At 47.6% G+C, this 19,677-nt stretch overlaps 1 protein-coding gene across 50 annotated transcripts in view; it reads left to right on the forward strand.

Moving 5' to 3' along the window:
- LOC142476320 (uncharacterized) overlaps positions 1 to 66 on the forward strand; it is an 8,239-nt gene extending 8,173 nt beyond the window's left edge. For all 50 annotated transcript variants that reach the window (XR_012791536.1, XR_012791534.1, XR_012791538.1 and 47 more), the window contains one exon: positions 1 to 66. This exon is cut by the window's left edge. The gene's annotated coding sequence lies outside the window, so the exon portion shown is untranslated.
- The last annotated feature ends 19,611 nt before the right edge of the window (positions 67 to 19,677 follow it).

Consider the following 19,677-nt stretch of genomic DNA (forward strand, 5'->3'; position numbering starts at 1 on the left):
ATGTTGATCATGGGCAATATTTCTTACTGTCATGAAATTAAAAACATACCCGGAACTAGCGTCAGAGCTGTGTGTGCGTGCGTCTGTGTGTGCGTGCGTCTGTGTGTGCGTGCGTGCATCCGCGTCTGTGTGTGCGTGCGTCTGTGTGTGCGTGCGTGCATCCGCGTCTGTGTGCGTGCGTCCGCGTGTGCGTGTGTGTGTGTGCGTCCGCGTCTGTGTGCGTCCGCGTCTGTGCGTGCGTGCGTCCGCGTGTGTGTGTGTGCGCGTGCATCCGCGTGTGTGTGTGTGCGTCCGCGTCTGTGTGCGTCCGCGTCTGTGCTTGCGTGCGTCCGCGTGTGTGTGCATGCATCCGCGTGTGCGTGCATCCGCGTGCGTGTGTGTGTGCGCGCGTGCATCCGCGTGTGTGTGTGTGCTTGCATCCGCGTGTGTGTGCGCGCGTGCATCCGCGTGTGTGTGTGCGCGCGTGCATCCGCGTGTGTGTGTGTGCTTGCATCCGCGTGTGTGAGTGCGTGCATCCGCGTGTGTGAGTGCGTGCATCCGCGTGTGTGCTTGCGTGTGAGTGCGTGCATCCGTGTGTGTGCGTGCATCCGCGTGCTTGCGTCCACGTGTGAGTGTGCGTGCATCTGCGTGTGCGTCTATATACACTAAAAACTGAATAATGTGTCCCTCGTTGAGATGTGATTGTGTAATCAAAGTGTAAAAAGGACATTCCTTATCGTGTAACTACCTTAGAAACTAGAATAAGTGACTAATCTTACAAACGATATAGGTGAATATTCTGTGATGGTGGAAGCACACGGGAGCCTGGTATGTAAGCACATGGTTACTCTGTATAACAGCGGCAGAGCAGGAACACGCATAGTCTTTCAGGGCCCAAATGTCATTTCCTCGGACCATACATCTTAATAATCTGAGCAAAGGCACATATATATATATATATATATGTACCCCCACCCTAAGTTATATTGGGGGTCTGCTTCTTCTCTAGCTACTTCTTTAGGTGTTGTGCTGTACCTGTTTAGCAACAGGAGGGCTGAGTGCTCCGCGGTGGTGTGGGGAGAACAGGACAGGTTTACAGGGTACCTTAGTTCTTCATCGGTGCAGTGCCCCCAGTCAGCATGGATCCTCTGTGATAGATAGATAGATAGATAGATAGATAGATAGATAGGGGATGTCCCGTACTGACACTTTCTTCTCTCAGCAGCTGATGGTACTACTGGATCTTTACACATCAGAAGTCAGACAGACTGCACAGCCCTTCTTCAGGGGTAAGGCCTTGCAGGCCCCATCCAGAGTCTTATCTTTGGTAGTGCTCAGGATAACACACACACCCCCATTCCTCATGGGGAGGGGAGACAGACTCCCCTGACTTCTGGGAAAGGGTCAGAAACCACCATCAGGAGGTGTTTGTAACCCTGCCCCTTAACAGAGCAGGTTGAATACTGATTGGTCATTACATACTACAGATGAACCTATTGTATTGTATGTCTTTATTTATATAGCGCCATTAATGTACAAAGCGCTTCACAGTAGTAATACACGTGGTAATCATATAAATAACAAATAATTAGTATCCTTCCTATAGGCTGACACTTTCTGCTTGTTGCTAAGGCCCGCCCTTGGATACATCTACTCATCCAAGGCTGCAAAAGCACACACAGACTTTCTGAAGGAATTAGCCCAAGCACTGCCTGCACCTAACAGGGCTTACACGGGTTGGGCTCAGGAAAATAAGTAGCGGCCGGGAGGCTTTACTACAGTCTCACCCTGGTGAAACTCCAACGTCGCGCTTGGACTACAGTAGGCGTAACATCCCATACTGTGCAATAACCTGTAATTGCAAAACACAAAATGCATGAACATTGCAACATGATAGTACCAGTTCCATAACTAATATCTATTCCCACCTGGACCCTAGATATTATAGTAAGTGTGGTAGGGCTACCTTAGCAGTAGTGGGCCCGGTCAGGCTTCTTTACCATGTTGCCCTGACCGTCAGGCACCTTCTTTTCCCAGGCTCAGAGATGTACTCTACTCTGTCTAGGTGTATGTTGCGGCCCACTACCCATAACTTGAGTAGATGTTTTGCCCTATCAAGGTCACGATATCGGGAGTCTCTAGCAGTGTGGTCTAGGTGTGCTATGATGGCCTCCTCCATCCTGTGCTCCTCAGCCCTCCGCGTGAGGTTCTCGGGGAGATGGGGGTACTCTTATCCCATCCTGTGCTCAGCCCTCCGCGTGAGGTTCTCGGGGAGATGGGGGTACTCTTATCCCATCCTGTGCTCCTCAGCCCTCCGCGTGAGGTTCTCGGGGAGATGGGGGTACTCTTATCCCATCCTGTGCTCCTCAGCCCTCCGCGTGAGGTTCTCGGGGAGATGGGGGTACTCTTATCCCATCCTGTGCTCCTCAGCCCTCCGCATGAGGTTCCTGGGGAGATGGGGGCACTCTTATCCCATCCTGTGCTCCTCAGCCCTCCGCATGAGGTTCTCGGGGAGATGGGGGTACTCTTATCCCATCCTGTGCTCCTCAGCCCTCCGCATGAGGTTCTCGGGGAGATGGGGGTACTCTTATCCCATCCTGTGCTCAGCCCTCCGCGTGAGGTTCTCGGGGAGATGGGGGTACTCTTATCCCATCCTGTGCTCCTCAGCCCTCCGCGTGAGGTTCTCGGGGAGATGGGGGTACTCTTATCCCATCCTGTGCTCCTCAGCCCTCCGCGTGAGGTTCTCGGGGAGATGGGGGTACTCTTATCCCATCCTGTGCTCCTCAGCCCTCCGCGTGAGGTTCTCGGGGAGATGGGGGTACTCTTATCCCATCCTGTGCTCCTCAGCCCTCCGCATGAGGTTCTCGGGGAGATGGGGGTACTCGTATCCCATCCTGTGCTCCTCAGCCCTCCGCATGAGGTTCTCGGGGAGATGGGGGCACTCTTATCCCATCCTGTGCTCCTCAGCCCTCCGCATGAGGTTCTCGGGGAGATGGGGGTACTCTTATCCCATCCTGCGGAACCTATTCACTAACGTTCTTTCTGCGCTGCTGAATTTCAGCAAACTTTTGTCAGTGGCTGTGCCGGGTAGTACCCAAAATATAGGGCCGTCCCATAAGGGTGCTTTTACCATTTCCTCCCTTACCGGAGCTAGTATAGTCACTTGTTCTGAGGAGGTCTTCCACCCGGTCCCCCCATGGTACAGACGTCCCCACAGATAGTACAGGCATAACATGCACAGCAGACATATCACATTTAACAGTACTGTTTGGGGTGGACACACCGGGGATAAGGGTGAGGGGTCACACTAGGACTGGTGGTGATAGTGACCTGCAGGACAGAAGGTGGCAACGTGGGCACCGTAAAGTCTCTGGAAAGGAAACTTGGGAGTCTCCCCGGGAGGAGCGATAGCACAGTCCCAGCTAGGTTCAAATGACCCCGGCCTTCAGCCTTAATGTATCGGGCTTCGGCGGTGGCACTGAGTAAGGAGGAAGAGATTGACAGCGGTCACTCACCGGAGCGGCAGCGGTATCAGGTAAGCCCGGCCGGGCAGCTTGGCGGCCTCTTCTCCCGGTGGTGGAGCAGTAATCGGTGCGACATCACTGGTATCTGGGGTAGGGCCGGCCGGCACTCACTGAGGAAATTCAGCAGCTCCAGCCCGTCGTAGTGGCGCTCCGCAGCCTTCACATAAGCGACAGGTCGAGCGCGGGCCTCTCGCGTCTCTTGACGGCGTAGTAATTGCAGATCAGCCGCCCTCTGCACTGGGTCCCAGTGTAGATCAACGTAGGGGATCTGCCGAGGATCCCCGGCGATGACCACTGGAAACTGCAGCTCCGCAGCAGACTCGGGATCGTAGGGGGCCTCGGTAGGTACCTCGGGGATGTCATCGGCCTCATCCTCCAACTCAGCAACGGCACTCACCTCCGCAGGATCCTCCGACTCAGCAACGGCACTCACCCCCGCAGGATCCTCCGACTCAGCAACGGCACTCACCTCCGCAGGATCCTCCCTCTCAGAGCTGCTTACCGAGCAGCAGTGGAACGTGCCTCACAGTATGGTGGTGGGGCGTCTCCGCGGGGCTCAGGTGGCTGTCTACTCAGTGTAGGTGTCACACCGGACACGGTAAGGGACAGCTCCAGTGGCGGGGTGGCATTAGGCATGTTTCAGAAGGCAATGTGGAAAATAGCTGAAGCGCTCAAATGCAGGTATAATATCAAAAATAATAAGCCAGACCACTGTACCAGGGTACTAACAATTGATATAGTACCTATTGTGTGATAATATGGGTACTATCCTCCTGAAGACAGGTGGTGTGTGGTGCAACCCACTCACCATCAGGCTCATTGGCAGGTTCCAAAGATCCCTTCTAAGAGGCGCACAGCAAACCTTTATAATATAATTTGGTCAGGGGTGAAGTGATATATACATAAAATAAAAAAGGTTTATTAAATAACTTCGTTAAAATCGTGTTGTGTAGTGTGATGTGTATGACACAGATAAAAATAGACTGGTTAAGTCTATAGTACTACTCTGTTTTCCTAGTCACTACCAGTAGTGCACATAGTAGTTCACCTGCACATGTGGCAAGAAATATGTTGGAAAAACCAAACGAGAACTGAGACGCAGGGTTTTGGAACACATTGGAGCCATAAGAAATTCACTGGACACCCCTGTCTCTCGCCACGTCAGAGAATTCCATGCAGGACAGATCAACACCCTGACATTCCAAGGAATAGACCACATACCACCCAGTATTCGCAGAGGAAACTGGGACAAAAAACTATTGCAATGTGAAGCCAGATGGATCTATCTCCTTAATACACACTATCCGTCTGGTATGAATGAGGGCTTTGTATTCACCCCCTTCCTCTAACACCTCTCAACTTAGTAGACAGGCTGTCTATGCTCTATGTTTTTGCATCATCTAGAGACAGTGTATGTGCTTCTCAAAATGTATTATCATGGTCAGGATGACTTTTAAATACATCTCACATGTGGGATGCAGTACCTCTGCACCACCACTATCAATCTCGGCAACTAAGCGTCCCGCGGCTACCATGGTAACCGCCGGGTATAAAGGGGCCGCCAGGGACGTAGACACGCCCACCCCGGAAGAAGTCGCAAGAAGCGACGAAACATGCCGCATGTCGGGTCTTTGCCGACATAGTACTACTTGTGCACCATATAGCACGATCTATTAACTAACTCATGGTATTAATACTGGCTACCTGTATGCTGAACAATGCTCATGGTTATTATCACTGATACACCCATTTAAAGAGGTGTTTGTAACTTGTTTATTGCTGTGCTCTTATCACTCGGTGAACAGAAGAACCATGGAGAGACTTACCACATTATTTGCAGCAAGCCTGCCCTGTGCAGCGTGACATTGCGGTTTTGTCCTGCATTACAGTTTTAATGTACACTACCAGTATATGCTAATACATAGAGGGAACCACCCCACAGTATATATATCCGCAGGAACAATCTGCCCCGTTTCTGGGTATATACCTGCAGTGAAAACCTGACCCGTTTTCAGCAGAGATACTCACTGTGCACTGAGGAAGCAAACACACCTCCTCTGCCTAAGAACTAGCATTTAACCATATGCAGCTGGACATTTGATCCACTCCAACGAGATTACACCGGGTTCAGGGCTAGAAACTTTCTCAGCAGAGATCTATACCGTACCTGTTCAAACTCTGCCCCACTTGTGACAAAGTAACATTATTTGTAGCAAGCTTGTCCTGTACAGTGTGACATCGTGAACTCTGCCAGCACCGGAGTGTAATTGCACACTACAGATATGTGATGATACACAGAGGGGAATACCCCATACTGCATAATAAATACCTGATCCGTTTCTAGTGGAGCCTCTTAGGAAGAACATATACACATTCCCTGCCTAAGATCCAGCACTTAACTATATGCAGCTGGGTATCTGATTCATTTAAACAATATCTGGCAGTAACTATATATGTGCGAAGAGGTTAAACACTAGAACAGCTAATTTCACTTACCCTCTTTGGCTGTGTGTTTTGCCTTCAGAACCCAACAGGGACCACGTTAATGACACTAGTACAGTTTTTAGCCCATTGAGAGCCTTACTTACGGGCTATCCGCTGCCAGCAGCTATCCCCTGCCTATTCAGGCCTACAAAGTCTAGTTTAGCACCGATAACAACGGATGTACACTATTAAGTTTGGACTTAGGAATCAGCTGTAAGCAGTAACACTTTACATCCTGATAAGCTCTCATATGAGTGCAACCTGTGTGAAACCATCACTTTAGCATTGTTCACTACTGGTAGTGACTAGGAAAACAGAGTAGTACTATAGACTTAACCAGTCTATTTTTATCTGTGTCATACACATCACACTACACAACACGATTTTAACGAAGTTATTTAATAAACCTTTTTTATTTTATGTATATATCACTTCACCCCTGACCAAATTATATTATAAAGGTTTGCTGTGCGCCTCTTAGAAGGGATCTTTGGTGCCTCCTTTAGGCACATCTCTCTATCTCGATACCCACACTCCCTCGGCAGCACGCTAACAACATCTAGGGGTTTCTGAGCGAGGTTCCTCTCTACAGTACTCTCATTGGCAGGTTCCCCTGAAAAATATACAAGTACTCACATCCTGGTAGGGCAGGCAGGCAGGCTGTGCAGCTACTCAATGCAATACAGGGAAAAGGGAGACCAAAAAGCGCACCAGCACAAACGGAGCAGGAAGACCCAAAACAAAAAATGATTAAAAGGGCACTTTAATGTGACAAAAGACCCATCCAACGCGTTTCGAACGTCACAGCGTTCTTTTTCAAGGACGAAACACAATGTGATAACATCCATTATATACCCTCTTACCTGTGGGCCATTTCGCGCCAAAAATCGGAACCTGATGATGTCATGACGCTGCGCGCGTCATCGCGCATGCGCAGAGCGACTCAGTGCCGATCTAAGGGCAAAAGGAAGTACCAAAGGCAGTGTGGCCATCTTGGATGTGGGCAAACATAGGAACACAATACCAAAGCTTTACTAAACCTTCCAGCAGAACAAAATACATTGCTGCTTACATGGGCATGCGCATTTCAACGAAATAAAGCTATGCAAAACTAAACTAATACTTACTAAGGGATACTAATATATAAACAAAAGACATAAACAAAGTGGATTAAAAGACTTGTTGTGTTGCATCTAAGCTATATACAAGAAAAGTGAAAATAAAAACCTCTAAACATGATTAAAAAAATTAATGCAAAGAAAGTGAATTTAAAGACATATTAACACATATATACTGCATAACACTGATTGTGAACCTAAATCATAGGAACCAGGGAAATACAACCAATATCAAATATAAAGTATTGTCAACAAGATACATCAAAGAAAAATTTAAGCTTAGATAATTAGCATAATATTGCATAATGAAACATAAGTTCAAGGGTTGGAATGATCAGAATGTAATGTCTAATATAATGACAATTATCTTAAATAACCTGTATTACCAACTAATGGCACAATAATACATCCTTAACAAAAATGATTTTACAAAAAATGTGTTAGCTGCCAGTCAATGTTCAAGCCCATAGGGAAGCGCGTTTGGAGAGTGAAGATCCAATACGCCTCCCTACGGTCCAGAAGGTTGATATGATCAACTCCTCTAGATTTAAAAATAACTGATTCAATCCCCAAGAAGGAAAAATTGCTAATCCCTCCCTGACCACATTCAGTGAAATGTTTTGAGACTGGATGATTGGTGTCTTTCAATTTTATGAGCCTTAAGTGCTCTAACATCCTGACCTTAAGGGCTCTAGTCGTCCTCCCCACATACCTCTTGCCACAAGCACATGTTATTAAATAAACCACAAATTGACTTTTACAATTTATAAAACTGTTGATCTTAAATTCCTTATTTGATAATATATTCAAACCATGTGGCGGTGGCAAGGCAAACTGGAAAAAACTTTCTGCAGGCTTCATGTGTTTACATACACTACAAGAGCCACATTTGAAGGAACCCCTAGTAAGGGAAGAGAATCGGGGCTCCACGGATTTGCTCAATAAACTCATTTATTGCCAATAGACTTCACGTTTCGGCCACACAGGCCTTTCTCATTGCGCCATTTCTGCTTCTGAGAAAGGCCTGTGTGGCCGAAACGTTAAGTCTATTGGCAATAAATGAGTTTATTGAGCAAATCCGTGGAGCCCTGATTCTCTTCCCTTCCTTATACCCGGGACTGACACAGAGAATCCTGAACCAGGAGCACCGGTAGTTGTATCCTCTTTTTTCTGTTTATAAGAGTGTGCAGCAACTTATCATTCTTCTATTCAGTACACAGATCCCTGCCTATGTATAACAACGTCTGTCCCTTTTTAATGGTGGTGAATTTGGGGTACGTGCTCCCAGGACCTGGGTCCCTTCTGGGAGCCCCCAATATAGAACATAGAATGGAATGTGGGGCCACGCTTACGTTCGACCATTTTAGCCGACGTGACTCTCCCACTGCACACTGTACCGCAGCACACGTGCTATTAATATGTCCTGTTTTACCCCATGGTGGGTAAGGACGCTACCGGGGCCCTGATCTCCGCCTATTGCAGCAGGGGATCCTTTGAAGGCAGCTCTCACTTATTGGGGTACATGCTCCTAGCCCACACAGTCCTCTTAAGAGCCCCCAGTCTAGAACATTATGGCGGAAGGGTCTTCACGCACCCTGATGTTGAGTGTCACCAAGGGGCGCCCCAACACCATCCATTAAAGGAAAGGATTAGGGGTTTACGTGTCTCCCACTGGGCTCATCCAGTGGGGATCCCCCTTTCCTCACCCAATGTATGTGCTGGTACCCAGGGGCTTCCCACCACAATTAGGCTTACCCCTGTTCAAAGGTGAACTATGGGTGCCCAAGGGTCCCTGGCATTATACCATCAGGGGCCCAGGCCCCTTTCTGCATGTAACAGTCTGTGATGCACAAACACATAAGTCCTGCTGCTGCAAAAGCCTGTCCTGTGAGACTAACAATCTCAGCAGCGCCTCCAAATATAGCCCATATCCCCCCCCCCTCCTGGGAGATGTTGCTGCTACATGGAGTGATGGAGTGTGGTGGTGCATATATGCTGGCTCACAGTAGATCTGAGTCTCCCGCATGATGGTAGGGGATGTCAGAACAGGCTTCTGGGGTATAGACTGATAATGTACTCACAGTGACAGCGCCTCCACCTCTTGCAGGCCCCTGTCATGAGGGGAGCAATCGCCTGCATGAGAGTTCTCTTCCCTTCCCCTGATAGATTGCTTTCTCAGACGGAAGGTATAGTGAAACAGGAACATTTTATTGTACACTGCAGGCTTCACACAGCATACACAGCAACCATCAGTAGAGCTTTGGGCCTTCACCCTCAGGATGTCCCTGGACCTGCACTCCCAGCCTAAGGCAGCAGAAGCAGTCCCAGTTCTTCTCTTACTCCCTGGTGGAGTAAGAGGAATAGTCTCCCGCCGCTCCCCTAAGGGAGGGCCCACAGATTGACAGAGCCCCGCACAACTGGTTTGGGTAGACTGGCAAACTGACTAAATCAGGAAGTGTAGCTCCTTAAGTACAGGAAAAGCAGGAACCAGTCGTGAGTCCCTGATTGGACACAAGGCCTAGTTGCACCGCCTCCCCTGTGACTCACTGAAGCTGCATAGGAGTGGGGGACACCCATGATTACTCCTGGCAGGCCTGCTTTTACTAGGGCTTACTGCCAGGAGGAGGGCAGACTGGTAGCCCCAAACCAGCCAGGGCTACATATATATATGCACATACACACACACATACACATACCCCTAGGGGTATCATTACTCACCAATTCCCACCACCTGTGATTTTTGCAGGGCAGCCTCTACACTTCCTGGTTGATGTCTGACGTCATTGCGCACTGAAGCGTCGGGTGATGTCACGTTGCCAGGCAACTAAAAATAATAACAAAAACCGGATACATGGACGCTAAAGCAGGTTTCCTAGTGCAGGAAAGCACCACCGTAACAGCCTTATTTACGTGAAAAAGTAACGGCACAGAAGGGCCAATAAGGTATAACGGCATAGAAAGGAGATGTGTATCTAAAGGCGCCGAGAATAACAATGAAATATATAAAAGGATGTATAAAAACCAAGCCTGTTGGATGGTCGGGAGGGGCTCCTCAAGGTGTGCTTAATAAAAGAAGAAAGCACAACACACAGCATAATACTGTTGGTATAAAGGCAAACAACACTTAAGACAACATACATCAGCTGAGAGATCAGATAGGTGAAATTAAAGATAACAACATTTAATAGCAATTCATAGCATACATAGACATATAAAACAATATGGACAGAATGAAATATTAGGAGATGATTGACGCACACTGCGGTACCGGTGGTAACAGATATAGTGCCCACTCACCAGATGGATATTGTAAGCAGGCAGTGGATATATCAGAGAGTATCCCCTCTCGATGCTGTTAGCTGCTTCCTGCTCACGGGCGTCTCTGTCGGTGTGTGCACGCCAGCCGGCGTGCAGAATCTCATACAGCGCACTGGAGGGGACGCACAGCGAATCCAGATCGGCAGTAGTAGATTCGGCTCACTGTCACGAGCGACCAGCTATCTGAATAGCAGCAAACGCTGATTCGTCTTTTTCGTGGAGGGAAATCGCCAAACACAGTGGTGCAGAGGTGCTAAAATCGCCACCCTACGCGTTTCGAAAGCTATTGTATATACCCCCGAGGAAGAAAGCGGTTAGCTTTCGAAACGCGTAGGGACCCTACCTGCCCTGGCTCTGTGCCACCCTGTAGCTGCTCCGCTATACTCCTGACTCTCCTCCCTGGCTGCCTATCTACCCACAGCCCCTCCTTTGGGAACCCTGGGGAATCTGTCAGAGGGGTCAATCCTGGCCAGTCAGAACAAGGGACCTTCTGCCTACCTAGCCCATCCCTAGCTTCTGACAGCTGCCTGACACCCCACTGACCTCCTATCTTTCCCTGCTCCCCAGTGTCTCCCTGCCTAGCCTCCCCTAGGCCCAGAACCTCAGCCCCTGCTGATGACTCCTGCTGCTTACCTCCCTGCAGCCCACCTGCCCTCCTCTCCTCCCTGGGCAATCCTAACCCAGACCCTGGAACTACCTGAGTGCACCTACCTCCCTGACCTTGTCTCCCCCTTACCAGGGATGAGCTCAGGGGCATCTCTCCAGATGCAACCGCCTTAGCTCTTGGCTGGCAGGTATCCCTGGGGTGGCACAAGCCTGCCACTGCCCCGGATACCCCCAGCCCATAGCCAGGCTGCAACAGGGGGTTGCTGATCTGAGACAGCCCCTGAGGCTCCGCCAGGGTAATGGGGAACTCTAGCTGCCAGACCTGCTGCTTTCCCTCCCCGGCTACCACTAGCCCTCCTTCTCCCACTGAGAACTGATGCTGGCTACCTACCTGCAGCCTCTCCTCACTCCGCTTCTCTCTAGCTAATCCTAACCTGGATCCTAGGGACACCTGAGTATTGTATTGTATTGTATGTCTTTATTTATATAGCGCCATTAATGTACATAGCGCTTCACAGTAGTAATACATGGGGTAATCAAATAAATAACAGATAATATAAATAACAGATCATGGGAATAAGTGCTTTAGACATAAAAGTAACATTTCGGAAGAGGAGTCCCTGCCCCGAGGAGCTTACAGTCTAATTGGTAGGTAGGGAGAACATACAGAGACAGTAGGAGGGAGTTCTGGTAAGTGCGTCTGCAGGGGGCCAAGCTTTATGTATCGTGTGTTCAGAATATCCACAGTGCTATTCATATGCTTCTTTAAGCAAGTGTGTCTTAAGGTGGGTCTTAAAGGTGGATAGAGAGGGTGCTAGTCGGGTACTGAGGGGAAGGGCATTCCAGAGGTGTGGGGCAGAAAGTGAGAAAGGTTTAAGGCGGGAGAGGGCTTTAGATACAAAGGGGGTAGAAAGAAGACATCCTTGAGAAGAACGCAAGAGTCTGGATGGTGCATACCGAGAAATTAGGGATGAGATGTAAGGAGGGGCAGAATAATGTAAAGCTTTAAAAGTGAGGAGAAGAATGGAATGTGAGATGCGGGATTTGATCGGAAGCCAGGAGAGGGATTTCATGAGGGGAGATGCTGAGACAGATCTAGGAAAGAGTAGAGTGATTCTGGCAGCAGCATTTAGGATAGATTGTAGGGGAGACAGGTGAGAGGCAGGAAGGCCGGACAGCAGGAGGTTACAGTAATCAAGACGGGAGAGAATGAGGGCCTGAGTCAGAGTTTTAACAGTCGAGCAACAGAGGAAAGGGCGTATCTTAGTTATATTGCGGAGGAAAAAGCGACAGGTTTTAGAAATGTTTTGAATGTGAGGGGCGAATGTGAGAGAGGAGTCGAGTGTGACCCCTAGGCAGCGTGCTTGGGCTACTGGGTGAATGATTGTAGTTCCAACAGTAATGTGGAAGGAGGTAGTAGGGCCAGGTTTGGGAGGAAGTATGAGGAGCTCTGTTTTAGCCATGTTGAGTTTAAGGCGGCGGAGGGCCATCCAGGATGATATAGCAGAGAGACATTCAGAAACCTTGGTCTGTATAGCAGGTGTAAGGACAGGTGTTGAAAAGTATATTTGTGTGTCATCAGCATAGAGGTGATATTTAAAAGTGAGAGAGAAAGGCAGAAGGGGAATGAGTAGAAGTAGGTGGGCGATAGATGACCGCCACATGGACCGGGAGAGGAGAGAAGATCTGGACAGTGTGAGCCTCAAAGGAGGGAAAAGCAAGAGAGGGGGGAATAGGAAGGGTTCGGTAACGGCAGAGAGAGGAGAGCAGGAGCCCCACGCCTCCACCCCTGCCATCAGGGCGCGGAGTGTGGGAGAAGGAAAGGCCACCGTAGGAGAGGGCAGCTTCCAGAGCAGAGTCAGACTGAGTGAGCCAGGTCTCAGTTATAGCAAAGAGAAGCAGGGAGTGAGAGAGAAAGAAGTCATGCACAGAGAGGAACTTGTTAGAGAGGGAGCAAGCATTCCAAAGGGCACAGGAGAAAGGGAGAGAGGAGGGAGGGTGGCAGGGGATGGGTATGAGGTTGGAGGGGTTGACACCAGGAGTAGAGATTGCATTTGGCAGGCGAGGACGAGAGCAAGGCCCTCTCCCTGACACTGTCTCCCCCTTACCAGGGATGAGCTCACGGTTGCTGGTGCAGATGCACCCACCTTAGCTCCTGGATGGCAGGTAATCTGGGGGTGGTCTAACTTTGCCACAACCCCTGGTACCTCCAGCCCATAGCAAGGCTGCAACAGTGGGGCTCAACTGAGAGTCCCCTTGCTGCTCCGCCCAGGTAATGGGAAAGCCTGGCTGCCCTACAAGCTGCCCTTCCTTCCCCTCCCCTGAGAACTGATGCTGGCTACCTACCTGCAGCCTCCCCTCACTCTGCTTCTCCCTAGCTAATCCTAACCTGGATCCTAGGGACACCTAAGTGAGGCCATCTCCCTGACACTGTCTCCCCATTACCGGGGATGAGCTCAGGGTTGCTGGTGCAGATACACCCACCTTAGCTCCTGGCTGGCAGGTAATCTGGGGGTGGTCTAACTTTGCCACAACCCTTGGTACCTCCAGCCCATAGCAAGGCTGCAACAGTGGGGCTCTTAACTGAGAGTCCCCTTGCTGCTCCGCCCAGGTAATGGGAAAGCCTGGCGGCCCTACAAGCTGCCCTTCCTTCCCCTCCCCTGGTACCCCTATCTCCTGCCACCCCCCGGTCACCCCTATAGTGAAACAACAGGGTACAGTCTTAGGGAAAAATAAGTCAGGGTCAGTCTGCAACTTGGTCTGGCTTACCTTGCTGGTCCCCGCAGAGACCGCCGCCTTCGTTGGTCCCAATTGCAGGGGGACTGGAGTGGCTGCCGCCGGCACCATCTGGGCTGGGCAGCAACGGGCCGCTGCTGCGACAGCGCCCGGGTTGGGTACAGGTACAATGGTGCAGGACAAGGGTCCCAGGTCTTTGTGGAGGAACACAGCTCCATGCAAACTTGGTAAAACAACCCCCTCCCGCAAACCCTGTCCCTCCCCCCAAATAAAATTGCCGCCGGCAGGATGCCGGAGTGGCGGCTTCTTCTCCGCCGCCGCCGGTTCCAGGTGGATGGCCGCTGCTCTCCGCCGCTGTTGCTGATGCAGCCCGTCCAGGTTCTCCAGGAGACGTCCCGAGGAGGGTTGTCGCCCCGGCTGGGCAGCAGCCATCAGAGGGTGCCGCTAACTGGGTCATCTTTTCCGCAGCTCGTGAGCGTTGGCCCTGAGGGGCTTCTTTGCCTGACCGCGCACGGTCAGGTCACTGGGCATTATTGTGGCCCATCTGTTGGCAGTGCCGCAGCGGCTGCTGGTGCTTCTCCGCCACCGGTGGACTAACCACAGCAAGGGGCAACGGCGTCCAGAGCGGAGATGCTTGAGCGCCGGGCTCAGGGAGGGGGTAAGTGGGTTGGATCATCGCCAGCTTCAGCTGCTCGAGCCGCTCTGCCGGGGACATCTCTCCCTGCGCCAACAGCACGGCCAGCAATTCTGGGTAAATACCTCTCCTGCTGCAAGACTCTCGTGGTCCCGGAGACCACCCGCTCCCTCCACAAGTCTCTGCCGTCCCGGAGCTGGGTCCCTTCCCTGCTCTCCGGGCGGTGTGATGGTTACAGCGGCTGCAGCTGTGGATCTTTGCTCAGCCTGCCGGGTTTCATGCTCACCGATCGCTGCCTCTCTCTCAGCCTTGCCGGCTGCTGGTCCCCGCACCGACTTGATGCACTCCTCTGGTCTCGGTGCCCGGCTCCAGTCAGACGGATGGCCGGCACTTTGGTTCTGGAGGCAATGCTTCTCACAAGTAGGGGAACAGTGAGGAGGTGCCATATCTTGTGTTATATGTTGTACACTGTGTGTTCAATATCTTTAGTCCCAGGAACTTGCAATTACCATAAAGTTCCCACTATATTACAGTATCCCGCAGAACACTAGTAATCCAGGTCCAGTTCAATCCCGCCGCTTGCCACCAGTTAATTACAAGCCTGTGACGATAGCTTTATGACAGGCTGTAATTTACACCAAATATATATATATAACTGGGTTTGAACTGGGACAAGACTTAGATATGATAAAATATAATTTATTCCTTGATAAAGGTGAACACAGGAGATATACAAATAACAGGCAAAATATAGACACTTACTTAAAGATGGAAATGATGAAACAGTCACATCTGGACTGGCAGTTCATACAGCAAATCTTCATCATCCCAAGACATTGCATGAAGACATGAGGACATGAAAGAACAATAGCCCTAGGCTGAGCCTGGTTCTTATACAATTATTTCCCTTTGAACACAACCTAAACCCAGCCCCTCTCATAAATCAGCGGTGAAGTTGACAGTCTTACCCCAGAGTAAAACTCCTCCCACCCCACGACGTTTAAAAACTGCTTTTCCCTATCTAAATAACTTCATAACTTCAGTTCAGTAGTACTTACTGGCATGCGATAAATATTAATACATTCCGGCACGCCTGATGCTCCCAATGAGACAAATATTACCGTGTAATATTAAAATTAAGAGAGATATTAATATCTGTCTGTTCGAACCGGCTAAACATCAGGTGTTTGTAACCGTTAGTTGCGGGTAAGTCCCACGAATACACATATGTAACTCTTAGCATGTTCAGCCAAGGACATCTCATAATATTCTTATATTTAATAAGGTCACCCATTCTGATTTTCTCCTTGGGTAGCCCCACCCCTGGCCCCCATCAATAAATCCTTTGAAGCAGGGACCCCTGGGGGGGGGTACATTTGTCCCCTGTGTTATGTTTATTCTTGCAGGATACCTTGGTTTGTAAGTGTGAGTTTTAACGCTCACAACCCACTCCAGTTCCTGGGTCCCGCATAAACAATTAGGTAATTAGCCTTTGATCACCAGGCTATGTAAATTCTAGCAAGCTGTTCTGCTTGCATAGGCAAGTGACCCAGCTCATAGGTGTCAAAACATTTGGTTCTGGTATGCATAACATTTGTTCCTTAATGCATTACAAAGGCAGGCAGAACCCATAGCATCCTGCCTGTACATTTTAAAACTGCAACAGAAAGGCACTTTATCAAAAATATATGTTTCCCTTATGACAAAGTTATATTTTTAATAGGTGTGTTCTTGGGGGGTTACCCTGAGGCTGCACACCAACAATCAGGGTGCTGGCTCACTCCGTTCCTACATTAGCAGTCTTAATGGAACGGCTCCTGTTATTCAGCCCTGCAGGTAGTGACTATCCTGCCAAAATAGGGACAGCAATGCATATAATATTAACCCCTTAAGCCCCAGTGTGTGTGTTATGCAGACACTGATATAACAATAATACATGGGAGCAGGGGAATGTCAAAGCCTAGAAATAAGATCAATAAGACAAGAGTTTAAAACAAAGTAACACATGAGTTTATCTGTACCAAGGCACAATTTGGGAGACAAGAATTCAGAAAGAACTCAAGCCTCTGAAAACATACTGCTTAGTATCACATTTTTATACATTTCAAAATGAGTAATACACCCCTTAAGGGGGCTGGCCTAGATAAATGATGATATGATGACATGCAAAAATACAGAATTAGTTGATACTTAAATATGCTTCACATTGCTATATTCTTATCGATAATTTACCATAATGTGGGCCTCTTAACCATGTGACATAAGGGAGTTACTGTGTTCAGCCCTGTATGTGTATTGTAGCTGTCGGATAACAACTACACTATGGTCAGCAGGAATATCTTAGGAGAAATTGCTTACGAATGCTATTTCAATTCTTGCCTGCCCCGTAGGAATTACAAAGGGGGGTTACATCCAGAAGCGATACTCTGCAGATTCAAACATTCACAGTTCATTCATTCATTCACGAATGAGACAAATATACATTCATATAGCAAACACTCAGAAAATGGTGGTTTAGGCCAAAATGGAGGTGATGATAGCCACTCACATTATCTCAATCTTCACAGTCCTCTCTTTTTATTCTTGAAAACATAGTCTTTTAAGGATAATTCAGATAAAACTCAGAAGCGTTGCACTGGCCTGGAGGGCCCCGATTTGCATGGCTTTGATAGTTCTGGAAACTCACAGAGCTGCTGGCTATCATCTCAGCCAGGTTGGTCTTTCTGCCATCATCTTCATCTGTATTCCATTGAGGACTGACTTTTCCTTCTGAGATTGCATCTTCCGTAGTGTCGTCTGTGATCAGTGGCATGGCCTGGGTAGAGGGTGTTACACACCTTTGCAGTATGGATTTACTGCACATGGCACAGACATACAAAACAATCAGAACTGCAAACACACAGACAAATCCATTCATCAGTTTCGCTTCTAGAAAACCAACCAACATGGTAATTCCTAACGAAACCCACCTCTTATCTCTACCTTTCCTTAATCTCTCCTGTATCTCTGCGATCTTCTCTACCTCATGCTCAATCTTACCACTTTGATCTCTAAATAACATAACATTGCTCTTTAACTCGGGCACACACGCTAAAATATAGTCCAGAGCCATTCTATTCTGTAGGGCCATTAATCTAATCTGTACCTGTTCTTGATTAAGTAAATTAATGAATGTAGTTGTATGATTGAGAACATCATCCAGTACATCCGTAAGTACATTGAGCCTGTCATATAGCAACTCAACTCCTACATTAGGAAATAAGCAAGCCCAAAATTGTTCTTTCCATAGACTACTTTTCAACCCCTGTGCGTTGGAAGTGGCTCTGCTATTCCTGATCCTGCCAGTGGGTCATTGTAAAGGCAGGTACAACTGTACCTAGATAGCAGGACCCTGTCCAACCACATGGTAATACTCTGTAGGCCTATTTTCCACAAATCCAATACACTCCCCTAGGTAAACTAGAATTTGTGCTAGCACTTTTTACTATCTTAATTAAACTGAAAAATTAAGGCTACATCCTCCCTGTAAATTTTTAGTTCAGGGCTGTAAATACATTTTCATACAAGTTTCATTAGTTGGTGGAGACACCTGACCCATAAATTGATTTGTTGTTCCCAGTGTAATTTATGTAAAATCCACCTAAAGGAACCTCATTTACCAGTGGAATTCGGTTTAAAAGTTTCCTGTAAACAAATTCAAATTAACATTTCATCATTTTAAATTCGGCATTAGTGTAAGGTATCCCTACTCAAGGGGTTAAATGTAATTCTCTTTTACGTCATTGGGGGCCACTAGAGTATGGCAGGGATTCATTGTATATATTCCCATTAATATATGGGTTAAATATATATGGGTTAAAATAATGGGTTAATGACCCATTAACCTGTGTAGCATTGTGCAAGATTGTATGATTGTCTGCAAAATGATGTGACCATAAAACAATAAACATTACAAATATTTCAAAACTGATCATCCCTTATCATCTGGATGGTGTAGGCTGATCTTGCCTAGTGGGGCATAGATCTTAAAAACACACTCTAAAGCATAAAAATAATATGGAGTCCTGAAAAAACAAATTGTTCATTTAAGTCCGGGCCTTGATAATATTGAGTTCAGAAAAAGCAAATTGTTCGTTTAAGACCGGGCCTTGCCTGAAGTCTTAATTCCTCGGTGGTTAAATGTTCTAGGATTATTGTGCCTAGAAACACTAACAGTTGGTAAAAAACGCTGGCTTGATGATTCTTTATCTTTGTTAACTGTTTACGGTGGTGCCGGCACTTTTTTCTTGCAATGATGCTGCTTTGTATTCTCCTTGGTAGACTGTATAAGCTGCACCTAAGTTTGGAGAGACTTAAACATTTCATTAATAAAAGCACAAGGAGAGCGCTTTTAGCCACTATAATTTAGTATCAGCACAAATTTTTTTTGTTTTTCACCACTATCTTGGCATCCGCGTATAAAATAAACACAAAAAATACCTTGCTCACCAACTTACAAAAGAAAGAAATCAACGGTGCATAGGAAAGTATCGTAAGAGAGAACACTGATAAGTGGCAAGAGGTTGTCACTAAAAGTCCCTAAAGCTTGCACTCATTGTAAACTGTAAAATATACATAAAGTACCAGTTAAATAACTAATACCACTAATATCAAATTTATTACAGACCAAATGGGAAATATCCACATAAACTTAACTATAACACAACTAAAACGTATACAACTTTTTTACAAGCTAAAAACTTACAAAATGTATAAAATGACAACTAATAAATCATAAATAAAAGAGTCCCCATGTGAACGAAACAGACAGTATACGGTAAACAAAAAATGCTAATATGAACACAAAGCCCTATCAGAACATGAGGGGCCAGTGACCATAATATACTAACAATGCTAATTAGCTTCACCACAAAACACTGCAGAGTAGCAGCTTATCACATTAATACTTAGTTCCCAAACAGACTCAAAATAAAACTATCCAATAGTTATGCTGGAAAATGTAAAGAGGAGGGGTATATCCCTCTCTACATGAATATTCATGAAATAACATGTTGCTATGTGTAGCAATGAGTAGACAGCACCAAAACACAACACAATATGAATGGAGTCATATCGGCAAGGAATGTTCAAGGATAAATAACAAAACAACACACATAAGGTAATGTTGCAATTAACAAAATAGGCAGAGTCTGCATATAGACAGGTGTGTAATGGAAAATCATATAAATTATCCTCTCTTTTGTTCATATGCAAATCCTATGACATGTGAACAATATAC

This window comes from Ascaphus truei, unplaced genomic scaffold (genome assembly GCF_040206685.1).
Source record: "Ascaphus truei isolate aAscTru1 unplaced genomic scaffold, aAscTru1.hap1 HAP1_SCAFFOLD_1566, whole genome shotgun sequence".
NCBI lineage: Eukaryota > Metazoa > Chordata > Amphibia > Anura > Ascaphidae > Ascaphus > Ascaphus truei.